The sequence below is a fragment of the Gobio gobio genome (genome assembly GCF_949357685.1).
Source record: "Gobio gobio genome assembly, chromosome: 24".
NCBI classification, from domain to species: domain Eukaryota; kingdom Metazoa; phylum Chordata; class Actinopteri; order Cypriniformes; family Gobionidae; genus Gobio; species Gobio gobio.
This window is the reverse complement of record NC_137120.1, coordinates 39903666-39923208: the sequence shown is the minus strand read 5'-3', so window position 1 is coordinate 39923208 and position 19543 is coordinate 39903666. Positions and strand designations below refer to the sequence as shown.

At 35.3% G+C, this 19543-nt stretch overlaps 1 protein-coding gene across 1 annotated transcript in view; it reads left to right on the top strand.

Moving 5' to 3' along the window:
* The first annotated feature begins 6700 nt into the window (after positions 1 to 6700).
* The window catches only part of mgat5 (alpha-1,6-mannosylglycoprotein 6-beta-N-acetylglucosaminyltransferase), a 143683-nt gene continuing 130840 nt past the window's right edge, over positions 6701 to 19543 (top strand). The window contains exon 1 of the mRNA XM_079808219.1: positions 6701 to 6895. The gene's annotated coding sequence lies outside the window, so the exon portion shown is untranslated. The remainder of the gene's footprint in view (positions 6896 to 19543) is intronic.

Sequence of the window (19543 nt, the reverse complement as noted above, 5' to 3'; positions counted from 1 at the left end):
AAGCTACAATTTCTGTTCCCGTTGTTCTGTGATGAACATTAATGACAGGCATCATCAGTGCTACTGTCACTTTAAGAACGGCCGCGAATATGACATCGCATTTCCTCACAACTCTTTAAGTTCTTTTAAGACGTTATTTAACTAATTTAAGACGTTATTTAACTAATTTAAGACCCTAATATGAGAATACTCAACATTCTCTGTGTTGTTGTTATTGTTTGTTCAAGAGCAAAAGAGAACTGGATGTGAGCAGGAGACTGACCCGAGTGTGTGTGTGTGTGTGTGTGTGTGTGTGTGTGTGTGTGTGTGTGTGTGGGCATGTTTTTGTGAAATATCAGGACACAAATGTGTATAATGACATGGGTATGACATAGGTATTACAAAAAGAGGGTGAAATATGAGGACGTTCCCCATGTCCTCACTTTTCAAAATGCTTATAAATCACACAGAACAAGTTTTTTTTCACAGAAAGTGAACTGCACAGTCTCCTGTGAGGGCTAGGTTTAGGGGCAGGTGCAGTGTAAGGGGATAGAAAATACGGTTTGTACGGTATAAAAACCATTACGCCTATGGAATGTCCTCACATTTCACAAAAACAAACATGTGTGTGTGTGTGTCAGATGCTGCGTCCCAATTCGCCTACTTATACTACGTCCTAAAAGTACTCTTTTTGTGAAGAAAAAGTACATACTTTTGAGTGTGTTGCAGAAGAGTATGTAAGCTTTGGGACACACTACTTCATCTTTAACGGACTCTGTTGCTTAGTTACGTGCATTTACGTGCGTCCAGTCACCGTTTAAACTCTATGTTTAAACTGCCCTGTCAATCATCGTCACAGCTCAAATCCTCCACATTGAATTTAATTTCCTACAGTATTGGAGAGAAATGTAGTCGCACGTTGATCTGCCATTCCTGGGTCTTTAATGCAGAGACTCCTCTCATGTGTTTGCAAAGTTAATGGCCAAACGTATCATTACAAAAGTTCACAATGCTGCTGCAGGTGAAATATAATGTGGCTAACATTGAATAAATATCTTTTTGTCAAGTTAAATACTGATAATTGCTCACTCGAGCCCTTTATCTAATCCTCTCCACTTAACCGTCAGACTCGCGTAACCGCCATGTTTGTAGTTTTTTGTAACACTTTTTATCCGCTTTTGTAGTTCTAATCGAATCCTCATCCATTTTGCAATGGGTTGTGGGCAATATCAACCGTTAGAGTGCACATCGATCTGCATTTCGAATTATGACCGGAAATAGTAGACCATCCAGGAATCTTTGGAATACTCTTTTCAACATACTACGATTTAGGCCATACTAATTCTTTTTTCGAATACTATTTAGTACGGATAGTATGCGAATTGGGACGCAGCTAGAGTGTCCCTCAATTAGCTGACATGAGACACAGCCACACAGGACATTGACACACACACACACACACACACACACACAGGACATTAACATAAAGTGTGTCTTGTCGCGCTTGGAAGCATTTACATGAATAGGAGCGTGATGATCATGTAACGCTAGGCAAAAATGGATATAAAAACGGACGCTGCGTTATTTGCGTTAAATATTTTTAATGCGTTAAGCTGAAAAAATTAATCGCCCGCGTTGACGCGTTAATTTGCCCAGCCCTAATATTATTTGTTTGAAAATATATCACTTGTACTTTGTACTTTCTTTAAAGGGTAAGTGTACCCAAAAATTAGGGCTGTCAAAAGATTAATCGTGATTAATCGCATCCTAATTAAAAAGTTTGTGTTTACATAATATATGTGTGTGTACTCTGTTAATTATTATTTATATATAAATACACACACATTCATGTATATATTTAAGAAATATTTGCATGTATATACATTTATATAATCTATAATATATACAAATATAAATGTTTTATATATAAAAATAATATTTTTTTCTTAAATATATACATGCTTGTGTGTGTATGTATATATAAATAATAATTAATAGAGTACACACACATATATTATGTAAACACAAACTTTTATTTTGGATGCGATTAATCGCGATTAATCTTTTGACAGCCCTACCAAAAATGAAACATTTCTCACGATTTACAAATATTGGGATATTGTAAGTACTCAACTGATCGAAATATATAACACTGGCCTAGTGGTGTTTGGATATTTTACTAAAAAAATGTTACATAGTGCAGCTTTAACTTTATTAAGTCTCCTGAGCGCTAACAGAGCAACCTTTGAGCAATAAAATGCTCATTAGCAGTGTACAGTAAGAGAGAGATTGACTTAAAAGTGTCAAGTACATGACATTTTAGCTCTAAAATGTGACTAATCTGTCTAATTAAATAATAAACAGCAGTTTTGGCATTCAATTTTGGCCCCGGTCCTCACAAAATGAAGATATTTAGACATTTAAATGACCTTCGGGAATCTTTATGAGACCTCTCACTGTGCAAAAGTGCAAGTATGCACAATCTGCTTGATTTGGAGACCCGCCCAATTGTTCACTGTCCATTTCCATAGCAACAAAACCACCTAAAAAAACCCAACTGGTTCCTTCATTCCTTACTGTAAACCTTGCATAAAGCTTATCTGATACACACACACACACACACACAGCCACACCTTTGAAGACATGCACACGTATCATTACAATAAATATAGCTATTTACTCGTCTAGAATGAGTGAGTTCAATGGCCATATCCACACATTTTACATCTGATTTTAACTTATGATATGACATTATGTGCCATGTACAAACTTGTTCAAGTCGAAATGGATCCATGTTGAGGATCTGGAAAGTCCGGGAAAGGCGCTGTCATTTCCAGTGAAATGTGTAATTATGCTTGTCAAGACTGTCACCTGTTAAGAGTAAGAGGGAGATTAATATGTGTTATTTCATGCTGAGAAGTAGAAAATAGATTGATAAATTGAGAGAAAGGACAAGAGTTTTCCATCCAAGACTGAATTCATGGGTCAGTTGCCTTGTCCTTGTCCTTGTCTTATGATACGGTGGACGTCCTCTATGTATTTGAGAAAAAAATTAGGAAACACTGAATTATTTGACCATGAAATAGGTACTTTTCATATTACTAATGTCGTTTTTTTTTCAAAAGCTTTGTTCGGTTGAATTTTTCTGGAAGGTGCAGCACTTCATAGACGTTTAATTTTCATTCAAAGCCTGAATAAACGTTCAAACGCCTCAATTTAAACCCAAAATTCAGTCTTAAGGGACTTCAAACTTAATTTCACTCCAAAATGACTATTACGGCACGGTTTCACACAACATTAACGTGTTAGTCGTGTGTTTTTGGACAGCGAGTAGCTAAATAATGGATGTAAACAAATCCTTGAAGAAGTCATGGTGTTAATACTAGTTTTAAAGTTCTCTCATAACACTAAAAATGTTCTCTCGTTATATTTTAATGGTTTCACAAGATTGATTTTTAATTATATTTGGCGGTCAATGACGATCCAAAACAGCTTTTGAGCTGTACGTCCATTGAACGTCCAATAGGTGGCAGAATACACAAACACTTCGCATTTTAGCCCATGTTAAACCCCCAACAGTATTTAATCTAAAATGATAATTCTGTCAGTATTTCTTACCCTCACGTTGTTACGTCTTTCTTTATTTTGTCAAAAGATAAATTCTGTAGAATGTCTATTTAACGACAGGGAATGGACGATTTTGAGTCTACAAGAGGCCACAAAATCACCATAAACTCCACACACGACTATTTAAACTTGAAACCGGACTAGTGAGTTGAACTTGAGAACCGGATCCATTCTTCTTCTCTTTCTCCTTCTTTCTTCTGGAGTTTTATGACGGTTTGGAACCGGATCCGAAAAAGGATAATGAGCGATTCAGCGCAAAGATTCGACTCAAATGAATCGTTCATTCACTTTTCGCTTGTAAACTCTGACATGGTTCCGGACAAATCGCGTTTGTTCAAAAATATTTATATTATTAAAAAGTTTTAACCACTTTTATGATAGTATTATTGTGATACTTTATGATAACTGTGAATTTATGTCATTTTGGGGGCATTTTGACGAGTTTAAGTCTACAAAAGGCCACAAAATCAGCTTAAACTAGTCCACACACAATTAAGTCGTCAGAAATCATACAAACCTTGTGTGAGGAACGGACTGATATTTAAGCCACTGTTATATCTGATAATCTTCCCCTCAAGTGGGCGGTTACTATTGAACTTGAAACCGGACTAGTGAGTTGAACTTGAGAACCGGATCCCTTCTTCTTCTTCTTCTTCTTCTTCTTCTTCTTCTTCTTCTTCTTCTTCTTCTTCTTCTTCTGGAGTTTTATCGTGGTTTGGATCCATTATTAGGCAAAAAAATTATTAACTTCTAATGAGCGATTCATCGCAAAGATTCGACTCAAATGAATTGTTCGTTCACTTTTCGCTTGTAAACTCTGACATGGATTTTGTTCAAAAAGATCGATATTTTTCAAAAGTTTTAACCACTTTTAAGATAGTATTATTGTGAGACTTTATGATACCTGTGAATTTATGTCATTTGGGGGGCTTTTTGACGAGTTTAAGTCAAGTGGGCGGTTGACTGTTGAACTTGAAACCGTTGCTGCGTCCCAATTCGCCTACTTATACTACGTCCTAAAAGTATGTACTCTTTTTGTGAAGAAAAAGTACATACTTTTGAGTGTGTAGCAGAAGAGTATGCAAGCTTTGGGACATACTACTTCGTCATCTTTAACGGACTCTGTTACGTGCGTCCCGTCACCGTTTAAAATGTCAATCATCGTCACAGTTCAAATCCCCCACTTTAAATTTAATTTCCTACCGTATCGGAGAGAAATGTAGTCGCTCGTTGATCTGCCTTTCGTGGGTCTTCAGACTCCTCTCATGTGTTTGCAAAGTTAATGGCCAAACGTATCATTACAAAAGTTCTCAATGCTGCTGCAGGTGAAATATAATGTGGATAATATTGAATAAATATCTTTTCGTCAGGTTAAATACTGATAATTGCTCACTCAAACCACTTTATCTAATCCTCTCCACTTAACCGTCAGACTCGCGTAACCATCATGTTTGTAGTTTTTTAAACACTTTTTATCCGCGTTTGTAGTTCTAATCGAATCCTCGTCCATCTCGCAATGGGTTGTGGGCAATATCAGCCGTTAGAGTGCGCATCGATCTGCACTTCGGATTCTGACCGGAAATAGTAAACCATCCGGGAATCTTTGGAATACTTTTTTCAACATACTACGATTTGGGACATACTAATTCTTTTTTCGAATACTATTTAGCACGGATAGTATGCGAATTGGGACGCAGCACGTATTCTTCTTCTTCTTCTTCTTCTTCTTCTTCTTCTTCTTCTTCTTCTTCTTCTTCTTCTTCATCTTCTGGAGTTTTACAGCGGTTTGGCACGGGATCCATTATTAGGCAAGAAAATAATTCACCTGTAATGAACGATTCATCGCAAAGATTCGACTCAAATTAATCGTTCATTAACTTTTCTCTTGTAAACTCTGACATGGTTCCGGACAAATCGATTTATGTTCAAAAAGATCGATATTATTCAAAAGTTTGAACCACTTTTATGATAGTATTATTGTGATACGTTATGATACCTGTGAATTTATGTCATTTTGGCGGCATTTTGACGAGTTTAAGTCTACAAAAGGCCACAAAATTATCATAAACTAGTCTTCAGAAATCATACAAACCTTTGTGTGAGGAACAGACTGATATTTAAGCCACGGTATATCTGATAATCTTCCCCTCAAGTGGGCGGTTGACCGCTGAACTTGAAACCGGACTAGTGAGTTGAACTTCAGAACCAGATCCATTCTTCTTCTTCTTCTGGACTTTTATCGCGGTTTGGATCCATTACTAGGCAAAAAAATAATTCACCTCTAATGAGCGATTCATCCAAAAAGATTCGACTCAAATGAATCGTTCATTCACTTTTCTCTTGTAAACTATGACATGGTTTCGGACAAGATTTTGTTCAAAAAGATCAATATTATTCAAAAGTTTTAACCACTTTTAAGATAGTATTATTGTGATACTTTATGATACCTGTGAATTTATGTCATTTTGGGGGCTTTTTGATGAGTTTAAGTCTACAAAAGGCCACAAAATCACCAGAAACTCCACACTTGTTTTTTATTTAAATAGTCTTCAGAAATCATAAAAAATCTTGTGTGAGGAACGGACTGATATTTAAGCCACTGTTATATCTGATAATCTTCCCCTCAAGTGGGCGGTTGACCGTCTTGAAACCAGACTAGTGAGTTGAACTCGAGAACCAGATCCATATCTTCTTCTGGAGTTTTATGGCGGTTTGGAACCGGAATCCATTATTAGGCAAAAAAAAATCACCTCTAAAGAGCGATTCATCGTAAAGATTCGACTCAAATGAAACGTTCATTCACCTTTATCTTGTAAACTCTGACATGCTGTCGGACAAATCGATTTTTTTTTCTCAAAAAGTTTGAACCACTTTCACAATAGTATTATGATACTTTGTGAATTTATGTCATTTTGGGGGCATTTTTCAGCCTTGTTAATGGACATCTTGTCTATAAGGATAAGGTATATTATTTTGAGAGATTAATTTAGTTTTAAGTTATTTGAAATCAACGTCTAAAATAATTTAAATGATTAATAAAAGAACGTTCTAAAGTAAGGGATCCCAAGCGCAGAATTATACGTTTTTCAACTGCGTAGGTAAAATGGCCCCGCTCCCCGCGGACTCCTGTGCGTCTCGACGCTCTTTGTGTTGAATGTGATCAGACAGCGAAACGAAACACACAGACCGTTGTCAGGTGCCTGGAACCACACCGACGCCGATCACAGCGCAACCACCGGCTTTTCTACAGCCTTTAACGTCCATATCATCCGGTTGAATCGTTAATACGGTGAGTGTTTGCCTGCTTCGCCTTGTAAACGCGTATGAAATGAAAGCGGGGCGCGTTTGGTGCGCTGCAGTCCACTGCGGAACACGCGCATCAGTCTTATACGTCTTTATTTGTGTTATTTATACATCTAAAATGTATCGACGACACACATATCAGATGTTTTATCAGTGATTTGATTGTACATTTACAAATAATCCCTTACAGGCACGTAATGTGGCTGCTTTAGGTCGTAAAGTGATGGTACCTAACGTACTTTGATATAACGTTACCATGGTTTTGAAATTCATGTAATGTTACCATGTTATGATAGTACCAAGACATTATAAAACCACATCCAAACAATCATGGTACATCTCAGCGTTATGCCATATTACATTAGAATACTATACTGCGTTACGCGGGTTGTATTTCTTTCTAAATGTACAACAACAAATTACTCTTGCATTAGCTAAAGCTATTGTATTATTTGAAGTACCTTGAAGTAACATGTAAACACAATGGTATTTGATAAGTATTCAGTTCCAATGGTTAAATTAAAGCACGTTACCATATGTTTACCATCACTTTACCATGGTATTATGGCGTAACCTGAGGTTAAGTGTCTTTCTCAAGGGTATAGTTGTGATCGGATCAACCTCAAACCTACCGCCTTAACAACTCTATTAGGTTTGATCTGCTATTGGTATAGTTATTAAAAATGGGTTTTTATGTGGTTATTTGGTGTAGTAGTGACAATTCATAAAGCCTAGGGACCACAGTTGGAAATGTAGCACAGGGGTTTTTGATATGTAATTGTCCGATATGAAACGCTGCATAATTTAATAACGCACAGTTATAACTGTCCACTCAGAAAGACAGTAATCCAGTGTTTTTGTGTTGTCAGTCTATGTTTATCTCCTCAAAGTCACCCAATTTCCATTGTAAGTGCATACTTGTCGATACTTTTTATGGTTGTTGAGGAAAAAAATCAGTTCATGGCTATTAATTATACTGTATTACTCATGTCCATAGTGGCATTTAATACTTGAGGTTAAGGATTTGTTCAATAGTATTAGTAGCTTTCCTCAGAAATGTCTAAATGAGTTGACCTCACAGGTTGGAGAAACAAAATGAACGCCGGGCAAATATATCATCCCCTTAATTTATATCTCATATCTTTAGAACATCCTGTTTCTTCTCTGATCTCGCATGTGATGCAAATAGCCGTCAGTTCAGTATCTAATCTGTGGTATCACTGGATAGCCGTTGACCTTGGCCATACATTTCAAGTCAATATTCCCTCCGTTTTCACAATGCATTCTTTATGTTCAAACCTCCTAAAACCTGTGTAAGAGAAGCTCGTTTGTGGAACACATGTATGGATTGCATTGGGTGTGGACAATATAAATAGCAACTGATTTACTGGCAGGAGAAGATTGGCTGTTTCACCAGTTTAGGAGGTTTGATGTGTTTATAGGTTGTGTTAATCACATGTCAGAATGAGCCGTACCTAGTTATTGTTCACTTGCTTTCCCGGATTTTTGCGTAGGCGTTTACAAGACACTATGAATTGGCCATTGTTTTGATGTCCATATTTATTTTAGTTGATGTTATTTCTACATTGTGTAGAAAGCCTGATCAACTGCAATACGTTTACATGGTAACACCACAACCTGTTTTCAATTGGTAGAGTTAAAACTACATGCCCCATGATGCATTGCTGTGGCAGTTATATTGGAAAGCTGGTAGCTATATTTTAAAAAAAAAGTGTACTTTTTAATTATGTAATGGCAGACTTATCAGTCCTTCCAGAAAAATGCGGCTAGTTTTAGTGATTGTTGCGGGCAAAAAGCCTTGATTGTGCGGCACGTTTTCTTAAAAAATGCGATGGAAAAAGCGGGATATTTATGCAATTTTATGCAATGAAATTGCGGGAATTTGCAAAAACTGCGGTTTGATGATCATGAAAAAGAGAAAAAAGGCACTACATCACAGAAAGTGCTGGGAATATTTAAGTTCTCATCTTGTTTTATTGAAGACCTTAATAAACACATGGCTCAAATTTACAAAACATTGAGTCAAACAATTCTGTAGCTTTACAAAAGGAATATGCTACAACTTCTGAAAAAATGAATAAATAACTTCCTGTTTTACAGAGTTAGCTTTACAAAACAGACATTTGAGTGCTTCCAATGCACAAAGTGCAATCTATTAAAGGGTTAGTTCACCCAAAAATGAAAATTCTGTCATTAATTACTCACCCTCATGTCGTTGGACACCCGTCAGACCTCCGTTCATCTTCAGACACAAATGAAGATATTTTAGTGTAAATCTAATGCTCTGAAAGGCCTCCATTGGCTCAACTTTACACTCTCAAGACCCTTAAAACACACTAAAGACGACGTTACAAAGTCCATCTCACTACAGTGGCTCTACAAAAACTTTATGAAGCGTCGAGAATAGTTTTTGTGCGCAAAAAAACCCTAAATAACGACTTATAGCGATGACCGATTTCAAAACACTGCATCATGAAGCTTCGGAGCGTTATGAATCTGTGAGTCGATTCATGATTCGGATCGCGTGTCAAACCGCCAAACTGCTGAAATACGTGACTTTGGCGATCCAAACCGCTGAATCGACTCACTGATTCATAATGCTCCAAACCGCTGAATCGACTGATTCATAATGCTCCAAACCGCTGAATCCACTCACTGATTCATAAGGCTCCAAACCGCTGAATCGACTCACTGATTCATAATGCTCCAAACCGCTGAATCGACTCACTGATTCATAACGCTCCAAACCGCTGAATCGACTCACTGATTCATAATGCTCCAAACCGCTGAATCGACTCACTGATTCATAACGCTCCAAACCGCTGAATCGACTAACTGATTCATAACGCTCCAAACCGCTGAATCGACTGATTCATAATGCTCCAAACCGCTGAATCGACTCACTGATTCATAACGCTTCGAAGCTTCATGATGCAGTGTTTTGAAATCGGTCAACACACGGGAAACTGCTTTGCTTTGGTCTTTTGCTGTTATTTTTGTTGGCCAATGGGAGTTTGTGCTTCATCATGGTTTCAGCGATATCTATGGTTTCTCCACGGGGGTTTGCAGCTTTTCGATGACGTCGGGTAATTACGTCACTTCAAAACGTTCCCATGGCAACAGGGGGAAATGGCGGCTCTTGTGTGAAGTAAACGAAAATTTTGCAACTTTCTGCTAATATATATGACTTTTTTGGAACGAAAATGCGGGGATTATGAAATCATGCTAGCCACGCATATTTTGCAGGTGGAAACAGGTAATTTATGCGGCGAAAGTGCGGCGTATTTGAAAAAATGCAGCCCACGCATAAATATGCGGACTTTGGTTGATTATGCATTAAATCATGCGATCGCATAATCGTGTTTTTCTGGAGGGACTGACTTATGAACAGTGTTGCCACAGTTACTTTGAAAAAGTAATCTGATTACTGATTACTCTTTAAAAAGTAATTTAGTTACTTTACAGATTACTTGATTTTAAAAGTAACTAAGTTAGATTACAAGTTACTTTATTAGTTACATTCAGCAGTTGCCGACAACACCTCTGCTGCCTCAACATAGAAATGACAACCATTTTTGCCAACACTCACTTTATTGGAAGTGCATTTTTAACAGTAACGTTCAAAAATGTATCTCCTGACATGTTAAGTTGAAATTAAAAAATATTTCCTGAAGAAAAAAAAAACATGTTTTAATAAAAAATGTAATAAAGACAGTCTTTCTTGACTTCACTCTCCCCGAGACACAAGAAGAAAGCAAAAATATATTTTTTTTTCTAAGGAAAAGTAACTCACAGTGACTTGGATAAATTACTTTAATCTGATTACTGGTTTGGAAATAGTAACGCGTTGGATTACGTTACTGGAAAAAAGTAGTCAGATTAGATGAACGCATTACTGGCATCACTGCTTATGAACCTATGTTTCTGACAAACAAACAACGCATTTCATATTCTGAAGTTTTCCTGGAGAATGGCTCTGACAGCAGGGATAATTTCTCCTGCATGCAGAGCTCAAGAAAAGGCCCTCGCTCACTGGGATCAACTCTTGCTGTGTTTGGCTGTCAATATCAGTTGCAATATTCTGGCTGTAGTCCTTTAAAAACATCCTGATTGCACAAAGGCCGTGTTCTGAGGCTTTGATGTTTTTCTAGGATGTTATCTGTGCCCGGGGGCCATTTTACACAAACATCATCTCAATTCTAAAATCCCATATTATATGTTTAGTAACCAATGGCGATTTCCGTTAGTAAACTTGTCAGATCTTAACTTGAAGTGTAGTTTTCGTTCTTGCGTTTTTTCTAGAGTTGGGACATTTTTATTCCAAAGAGCGTTTGATTGGACAAAAACCTGTGTAGTGCAGGATGATGTCATCAATATTTATGTTTAATTTTCCCGATTCTAAAATCCCATATTATATATTTAGTAACCAATGGCGACTTCAGTTAGTAAACTTGTCAGATCTTAACTTGAAGTGTAGTTTTCGTTCTTGCATTTTTTCTAGAGTTGGGACATTTTTAGTCTGAAGGGCGTTTGATTGGACAAAAAGCTGTGTGGTGCAGGATGATGTCATCAATATTTTTGTTTCATTTTCCCAATTCTAAAATCCTATAATATATGTTTAGTAACCAATGGCGATTTACGTTAGTAAACTTGTCAGATCTTAACTTGAAGTGTAGTTTTCGTTTTTGCGTATTTTCTAGAGTTGGGACATTTTTATTCCAAAGAGCGTTTGATTGGACAAAAACCTGTGTAGTGCAGGATGATGTCATCAATATTTATGTTTAATTTTCCCGATTCTAAAATCCCATATTATATATTTAGTAACCAATGGCGACTTCAGTTAGTAAACTTGTCAGATCTTAACTTGAAGTGTAGTTTTCGTTCTTGCATTTTTTCTAGAGTTGGGACATTTTTAGTCTGAAGGGCGTTTGATTGGACAAAAAGCTGTGTGGTGCAGGATGATGTCATCAATATTTTTGTTTCATTTTCCCAATTCTAAAATCCTATAATATATGTTTAGTAACCAATGGCGATTTACGTTAGTAAACTTGTCAGATCTTAACTTGAAGTGTAGTTTTCGTTTTTGCGTATTTTCTAGAGTTGGGACATTTTTATTCCAAAGAGCGTTTGATTGGACAAAAACCTGTGTAGTGCAGGATGATGTCATCAATATTTATGTTTAATTTTCCCGATTCTAAAATCCCATATTATATATTTAGTAACCAATGGCGACTTCAGTTAGTAAACTTGTCAGATCTTAACTTGAAGTGTAGTTTTCGTTCTTGCATTTTTTCTAGAGTTGGGACATTTTTAGTCTGAAGGGCGTTTGATTGGACAAAAAGCTGTGTGGTGCAGGATGATGTCATCAATATTTTTGTTTCATTTTCCCAATTCTAAAATCCTATAATATATGTTTAGTAACCAATGGCGATTTACGTTAGTAAACTTGTCAGATCTTAACTTGAAGTGTAGTTTTCGTTCTTGCGTTTTTTCTAGAGTTGGGACATTTTTAGTCTGAAGAGTGTTTGATTGGACAAAAACCTGTAGTGCAGGATGATGTCATCAATATTTGTGTTTCATTTTCCCAGAAGAGAAAGACTAAAGACTGTTAATTTATACGCGCAATGTGTATTTTCTAGAGTTGGGACAATTTTAATTCTAAAGAGCGTTTGATTGGACAAAAAACTATGCAGGATGATGTCATCAATATTTGTGTTTCATTTTCCCTATTCTAAAATCCCATATTATATGTTTAGTAAACAAATGGCGATTTCAGTTAGTAAACTTGTCAGATCTTAACTCGAAAGCCATGAAATTACAAGTGACGTTTTCGTTCTTGTGTATTTTCTAGAGTTGGGGAAAAAAAAATATTCTAAAGAGCGTTTGATTGGACCAAAATCTTTGTAGTGCAGGATGATGTCATCAATATTTGTGTTTCATTTTCCCAGAAGAGAGAGACTAAAGACTGTAAATTTATACGCGCAATGTGTATTTTCTAGAGTTGGGACAATTTTAATTCTAAAGAGCGTTTGATTGGACAAAAAACTGTGCAGGATGATGTCATCAATATTTGTGTTTCATTTTCCCAATTCTAAAATCCCATATTATATGTTTAGTAACCAATGGCGACTTCAGTTAGTAAACTTGTCAGATCTTAACTTGAAGTGTAGTTTTCGTTCTTGCGTTTTTTCTAGAGTTGGGACATTTTTAGTCTGAAGAGTGTTTGATTGGACAAAAACCTGTAGTGCAGGATGATGTCATCAATATTTGTGTTTCATTTTCCCAGAAGAGAAAGACTAAAGACTGTTAATTTTAAACGCGCAATGCGTATTTTCTAGAGTTGTTACATCTTTTATTCTAAAGAGCGTTTGATTGGACAAAAACCTGTGTAGTGCAGGATGATGTCATCAATATTTATGTTTCATTTTCCCGATTCTAAAATCTCATTTTATGTTTTGTAACCAATGGCGACTTCAGTTAGTAAACTCGTCAGATTTTAACTTGAAGTGTCGTTTACGTTCTTGCGTATTTTCTAGAGTTGGGACAATTTTAGTCTGAAGAGCGTTTGATTGGACAAAAACCTGTGTAGTGCAGGATGATGTCATCAATATTTGTGTTTCATTTTCCCGATTCCAAAATCCCATATTATATGTTTAGTAAAAAAATGGCGATTTCAGTTAGTAAACTTGTCAGATCTTAACTCGAAAGCCATGAAATTACAAGTGACGTTTTCGTTCTTGTGTATTTTCTAGAGCTGGGAAAAAAAAATATTCTAAAGAGCGTTTGATTGGACAAAAATCTTTGTAGTGCAGGATGATGTCATCAATATTTGTGTTTCATTTTCCCAGAAGAGAGAGACTAAAGACTGTAAATTTATACGCGCAATGTGTATTTTCTAGAGTTGGGACAATTTTAATTCTAAAGAGCGTTTGATTGGACAAAAAACTGTGCTGGATGATGTCATCAATATTTGTGTTTCATTTTCCCGATTCTAAAATCCCATATTATATGTTTAGTAACCAATGGCGACTTCAGTTAGTAAACTTGTCAGATCTTAATTTGAAGTGTAGTTTACGTTATTGCGTATTTTCTAGAGTTGGGACTTTTTTTTATTCTAAAGAGCGTTTGATTGGACAAAAAGCTGTGTAGTGCAGGATGATGTCATCAATGTTTTTGTTTCAGTTTCCCGATTCCAAAATCCCAAATTATATGTTTAGTAACCAATGGCGATTTCTGTTAGTAAACTTGTCAGATCTTAACTTGAAGTGTAGTTTATGTTCTTGTGTATTTTCTAGAGTTGGGACATTTTTAGTCTGAAGAGCGTTTGATTGGACAAAAACCTGTGTAGTGCAGGATGATGTCATCAATATTTGTGTTTCATTTTCCCAGAAGAGAGAGACTGTAAATGTATGCGCACAATGTGTATATTCTAGAGTTGGGACAATTTTAATTCTAAAGCGCTTTTGATTGGACAAAAAGCTGTGTAGTGCAGGATGATGTCATCAATATTTATGTTAAATTTTCCCAGGTTTAAAATCCCATATTATATGTTTAGTAACCAATGGCGATTTCCGTTAGTAAACTTGTCAGATCTTAACTTGAAGTGTCGTTTACGTTCTTGCGTTTTTTCTAGAGTTGGGACATTTTTAGTCTGAAGAGCGTTTGATTGGACAAAAACCTGTAGTGCAGGATGATGTCATCAATATTTGTGTTTCATTTTCCCAGAAGAGAAAGACTAAAGACTGTTAATTTTAAACGCGCAATGCGTATTTTCTAGAGTTGTTACATCTTTTATTCTAAAGAGCGTTTGATTGGACAAAAACCTGTGTAGTGCAGGATAATGTCATCAATATTTATGTTTCATTTTCCCAGAAGAGAGAGACTGTAAATGTATGCGCACAATGTGTATATTCTAGAGTTGGGACAATTTTAATTCTAAAGCGCTTTTGATTGGACAAAAAGCTGTGTAGTGCAGGATGATGTCATCAATATTTATGTTAAATTTTCCCAGGTTTAAAATCCCATATTATATGTTTAGTAACCAATGGCGATTTCCGTTAGTAAACTTGTCAGATCTTAACTTGAAGTGTAGTTTTTGTTCTTGCGTTTTTTTCTAGAGTTGGGACTTTTTTTTATTCGAAAGAGCGTTTGATTGGACAAAAAGCTGTGTAGTGCCGGATGATGTCATCAATATTCATGTTTCATTTTCCCAGAAGAGAAAGACTAAAGTCTAAAAGCACAATGTATATTTTTACTTAATTGTTCTAAAATGTTATTAGCATGGTTTAGTATGTTCTAATGGTGTGTTCCAGTGTGGATAGACATGTGCCATGAATTTTAAATGGCTTATTATTAACAGCCTGGTCTAACTCTTTTAATGAGATCTGTATGTGTTTATTAGCAAATCTCTCCTTTTGTGAGAGATCTTTCCTTGTTACTTCAATTGCAAGTCTTTACAAGATAATATAGTTTGTTTGTTTTTTGAGAGAATGTTTCCCGCATCATTGACTGGATCAACCTGTTTGTTGTTTTTTTTGTTTTTTTGCCAAAAAGAAAACAAAACTTTACTTGCATGAAAAGCCTGAAGTAAGACCAACAGGAAGAGCAGTCCAGTAAATACTAAAATATGAAAATAAAAATGTGCATCTGTATAATTATGTACTTTAAATATGCTACTTGTGAACTAAGGTTATAATGCAATTCTAAATCAACAAATCCTGAAATGTTAACAGCACTAAATTAGATTATACTCACCACCTTGTTATGTTTAAGCGCAAATACAGTGTAATTAGTTTTATGGCCTGACACAGTGTTAATATTGGCAACTTTCACAGATGGTGTCAGTTATGCCTTGTTTATTCAGTACACATGCAAGATTCCCAGAAGCCGGTAATCAAATTACAATGAGTTAACCAGAATACAAATAAAGCAAAGAGTACATAGTTTTATTATAAAAGATGCAAATATCAGTGTTACATGAAACTCATTTAAGTACACTGTACTATTGAGTACTTTAACAGATGATATCTAGGTATAATATTTACTTTATTTGCCGATGTTGACTTGATTCGGTATGAGTTTGAAAGGAAATCAGAGAGTATAGTAGTTCCATAACATGCTTCCCAGCGTGATCAAATTAAGATAAGACGCCTGGAAAAATTTGCATAATTATATTCAATAATTTCATTAAGATGTGGTGAAGTTTTAGTAATTTGAGTAGCAATAACACCTATCAGGGGCAAATTTGAAACCACTAAAATACTTTACTATCAGATATTGGGGAAATATTTCCATAATTTTACTATAGAATTTCACTAATATTTGTGTATAGCTTTTGTAGTTTGAGTACAATGAAAATAGGTAATGCAATGAGGAATAACAAAATAGGAAAAACAAGAAATAAGTTTTTGCACAATTTTTTTAAGTAAATTTCACATATGGAATTGAGTAAACTCTACTTAACTACTTAAATTTCTATTTAGTTGAAATTTCCTTTGCAGTATTTAGTGCTCAAGAAATATAACACTGAAATAAACCACATTTATTAGAATAGATATTGTGTAGACATCATATTTACATAATAGAAGTAATGTGGCAGCTGAACGGAGACCTCAATACTTGGTACACAATTTCAGTAACATTCGATGGATCGTTTTTGAGTATGAATGTTTCATTTTGAGTAGAAAATGAACTCCAAATTTCACACAATTTTACTAGAACTAACAACAAAAGCAATAAAACAGTGAAAATAAAGCTGGAAAACAGTGAAAATGCAACCTTGTTAGTCATTCATGCCCCAGTGCATGATGGGAACACCAATATCAGAATAGTTGAGTAGTTTTACTTGATTTTCTAACGTTGATATTTACGCAATTTATACAAGCTTAAAATGGGTACTAATATAGAATTTAGCCTACTTTATTTTTTTTTAAATCTTGTCTAAACTAACTTTTTCATGTAGAAATTGCATTCACCACAGAATTATTTATAACACCTATCATGTTGAAATTTTAATCGGGATTAATGTGCAACTACTACAGTACTTTACTATCAGTTCTTGGGGAAAGAAATACGTATTCGTACATATTTGTACCGAACCGTTTTGGTAGAAGGCTTCCGGTACAGTGCACGTTTGCTGTCAAACAAAAATGCGAATTTCAAATATTCGTCGAAATTTACACACACACACACACACAAAAAACAAAAAAACATTTGAATGCAAAAACTGTGTATTGGAATGTTTTGTTGTCTGTTGAAGCGTGTTATCTCAGGTTACTGATGCACTTGCAGTTTTATGCACTTTTGTTACCTAATTTTCCGTACATGCGTATTAATGAAATTATATTTGATTTAATAACAATTGTTTGAAAATGTAATGCACTTTAAAAAGCGAATGTCATTTAATTTCAATAAAAGATGTGGCGCTTGATTTGGTTTACATTTGCTTGTTGCGCCCTCTTGTGGACATAGGAGACAATACAGTACTTTCTTTTAAAAATCTGAATTTAGGCTAATAGTTTGGGCTCTGCTGTTAATCTTTAATATTATAGTAAAGTGTAAGTAAGTGTTCCCTAAAGTGTACAGCATTATCTTTAAGAAACTTTTAGTTATAATTGAATTAATTTAACCCTCTGGGGTTCTTCATTTATGGGTCACACTCAGGACCTTTGGGCGGGATTAAGATAAAAAGATTTGAGTAAAATCAATGAAATATATTTTTGTTCAATAATATTTTTTCTTTTCTTTTTTGGTGTTTTGAGATAATTTTATGGTTTATAATTAATATTTATGCAATAATTATGACCCATTTTTCCCACTGAATATAATAAAAAATGTATATATATTAGGGCTGTCAAAAGATTAATTGCGATTAATCGCATCCAAAATAAAAGTTTGTGTTTACATAATATATGTGTGTACTCTGTTAATTATTATTTATATATAAATACACACACAAGCATGTATATATTTAAGAAAAAAATATTATTTTTATATATAAAACATTTATATTTATATATATTATAGATTATATAAATGTATATACAGTATATGCATGCAAATAAAAAATCGTAGCTTCATCGGAATGGTCCGAAACTTGGTGACTTTATTGGTACTTGGTGTATGAACACCCAAAAAAATTGGGGACAGGATTTGAAAAGTCTAAGTGGTCGAAAAAAATAGTCACACTCAGGACCTTCGGGTCAAAAATGACCCCCATAGGAAATGACTGGGAAATTAGTTTTTTGTGCATACAATCTACAAATCAGCCAGGATGCAGAAAAAAAGGACTCAACAGTGAAGGGGTGAATCTCTAAAACATCAAGAGTGCAAAACAGACAAAAAAAAACACACACACACACACACACACACACACACACACACTTATACACACAAAAAACTTGCATGTGTGTGTGAGTTTTTTTTGTCTGTTTTGCACTCTTGATGTTTTAGAGATCTTCACTGTTGTGTGCTTTTTTCTGCATCCTGGCTGATTTGTAGATTGTACGCACAAAAAAACTCAGTATTTTCATATTTTTGCCAATTTCCCATTCATTTCCTATGGGGGTCATTTTTGACCCGAAGGTCCCGAGTGTGACTATTTTTTTTACGACCACTTAGACTTTTCAAATCCTGTCCCCAATTTTTTTGGGTGTTCATACACCAAGTACCAATAAAGTCACCAAGTTTCGGACCATTCCGATGAAGCTACGATTTTTTAATTTTAAAAAATGTGGGTCAGAAATGACTATTTGTTCAGTAAACCACTGTTTAATAAAAAGCAATTTTTTTAAAACTGCTGTACCGAACCATCAGTTTTGTGTACACCCACCTAAAATGAACATAATTTGATCCCAGAATTTCATTAAAGCTACACTGTGTAACTTTTTTAGTTTATTCTTAGCTAAAAACACTTAGTTCTTTAAAAAATATATGTGCTCATTAATGTATATTTACTTCTTTCAAGTAATAAAGTATTCTCGTAAGTTTATAATATGCCATTGAAAACACATACGGGTGAGAGTTCGAATGCGGGTCGCCATGTTGCCCCTCCATCTTGAAAGTACATTAGCCAAAGAGGGACATACCCGTAAATTCAAGCTTCGCCTTTGGCGTTTTAACACTCGATGGCACCGTGTCGAATGTGGACGAGGTCGAACTGGAAGCCATGTTAATCTTGGACTAAATCAGCCACCGAAGGAGTTAAAACGAACGGAATTGAGAGGAACAGAAACTAATATTCACTGGATGCCTTTTCACCACTAGATGGGGGAAAATATCACACAGTGTAGCTTAAAGATATGGGCAAAGTTTTATTAGTGTCGCAATGACACCTATGTGCACATTTAAGTTGGACTAATTTGCAACTGCTAAAGTATTTTACTATCAGTTCTTGGGAAATGCAAATTGAATCGCGACTAATTTGAGTGTGTTGACCACCCATCATCAGTACTGTTCAGTAGGGATGCCACAATTCTCAATATAATATTGAACCGTTCGGTACGGCATTCGCGGTTCAATACGCGCTTGTGAATTGCGGTTTTCTCGATTTTGTATTTAATTAATTATTTTTCTACAAATTCTATAATTTGCCTCCATCCCAATACTGAACAAC